Source organism: Aplysia californica, unplaced genomic scaffold (assembly GCF_000002075.1).
Source record: "Aplysia californica isolate F4 #8 unplaced genomic scaffold, AplCal3.0 scaffold00123, whole genome shotgun sequence".
Taxonomy (NCBI): domain Eukaryota; kingdom Metazoa; phylum Mollusca; class Gastropoda; order Aplysiida; family Aplysiidae; genus Aplysia; species Aplysia californica.
The window spans coordinates 180,646-182,714 of NW_004797393.1; the positions used below are offsets into that span (position 1 = coordinate 180,646).

The window sequence follows — 2,069 nt, forward strand, 5'->3', positions numbered from 1 at the left end:
ACTACTACTACTACTACTACTACTACTACTACTACTACTACTACTACTACTACCGGTCCCCTGTAGGTGAAACCATCTCTCAAGTTCGCCACTGTGCTCACCCCAGTCTCGGAGTCCCAGATGGATGTACTGGCGCGCACACAGCTCAACGACAAACTGGAAAACGCGCTGGGCATGACGTCACGTACTGGCATCGTCTACTCACAAGTCAAAGCGTCATCGAGTGGTCTCCTGCAAAACAATATCTTCCTGCCACAGCTGTCTATGGTAAACACTTTGTCCTGTGTCTACGGTCTGTCTATAGTAAACACTTTGTCCTGTGTCTACGGTCTGTCTATGGTAAACACTTTGTCCTGTGTCTACGGTCTGTCTACGGTAAACATTTTGTTCTTTGTTCTCTGTCTACACGGCTTCCTGTCTCTTTCTCTATCTACCGATCTCTGTCTTTCTTTCTCCTTTTCTTTTTCTCTATCCCTCCCTCCCTCTCTTTCACTTTCTCACTCTACCGCCTCTACTTTTTCATCTACTGGTATAATTGAACCTGTCTGTCTCCCCCCCCCCCTCTACGCCTCTCTCCTCCCCCTCTCTCCTCCCCCTCTCTCCTCCCCCCTCTCCCCTCCCTCCTCCCCCAGCGACAAGCGTATGAGCGGAGGGACGCCATGTATCACGTGTTGTTCAGCCTGCGGTCTGCCCAGCCAATCCCTGAGAGGGGTCAGTTGTCGGACAAAATCAAGGTGGCGTGTCGCCGACTCAGTTGTGTCCACTGGGATGACGTCAGACACGAGTGGTCAGGGGAGAACTGTCGGGTGAGTGGTCAGTGGTCAGAATTGTAGGGTCAGTGGTCAGTGGTCAGAATTGTAGAGTCAGTGGTCAGGACTGTAGGGTCAGTGGTCAGTGGTCAGTGTCAGAACTGTAGAGTCAGTGGTCAGTGGTCAGAACAGTAGGGTCATTGGTCAGTGGTCAGAACTGTAGGGTCAGTGGTCAGTGGTCAGAACTGTAGAGTCAGTGGTCAGAAATGTAGGGCCAGTGGTCAGTGGTCAGTGGTCAGGACTATAGAGTCAGTGGTCAGTGGTCAGTGGTCAGAACTGTACGGTCAGTGGTCAGTGATCAGAACTATAGAGTCAGTGTTCAGTGTTCAGCGGTCAGTGGTCAGTGATCAGAACTGTAGAGTCAGTGGTCAGAACTACAGAGTCAGTGGTCAGAACTACAGAGTCAGTGGTCAGTGATCAGAACTATAGAGTCAGTGGTCAGAACTACAGAGTCAGTGGTCAGAACTACAGAGTCAGTGGTCAGAACTACAGAGTCAGTGGTCAATGATCAGAACTACAGAGTCAGTGGTCAGTGGTCAGAACTACAGAGTCAGTGGTCAGTGATCAGAACTACAGAGTCAGTGGTCAGTGGTCAGAACTATAGAGTCAGTGGTCAGTGATCAGAACTACAGAGTCAGTGGTCAGTGGTCAGAACTATAGGGTGAATGAATGGGCTTTTTGGTGGGGTTTTTGTGTGCTTTAGTGTGATTTTTCCAGCACTTGAACCACAAAAAGGTTCTGTATGCGCCTGATGGCTTGACCACAGACACGGGCAGGGTGAGGGTGGGGGGTGCACTTAGGCAATGACAATGGCAGCGTCAAATGACAACGGCAAAAACAAATGAGACATTGACAGCAACATGGAAAATGACCATGACAATGACAATGACAATGACAGTAACTGTAACAATAACAATGAATAATATGACAATGACAATGACAATAACAGTAACTGTAACAATAACAATGAATAATATGACAATGACAATGACAATGACAGTAACTGTAACAATAACAATGAATAATATGACAATGACAACGACAATGACAAATGCCAGTAACTGTTACCGTAACACTGACCACACGTTAAGAAACAAAACCCAACAAAATAAAAGGGTAAAGACTTGGGTATTAAAGAATATTGATGGCATTAGGAACTATGTTCAACGTTTCGCCCTAGTGGGCTTCTTCAGGAACGTTTATTAATCTACTACTACTACTACTACTACTACTACTACTACTACTACTACTACTACTACT

At 46.8% G+C, this 2,069-nt stretch overlaps 1 protein-coding gene across 1 annotated transcript in view; it reads left to right on the forward strand.

Moving 5' to 3' along the window:
• LOC101860803 (multidrug resistance-associated protein 1) overlaps window positions 1-2,069 on the forward strand; it is a gene marked incomplete in the record, with an annotated part of 27,609 nt that overhangs the window by 5,089 nt on the left and 20,451 nt on the right.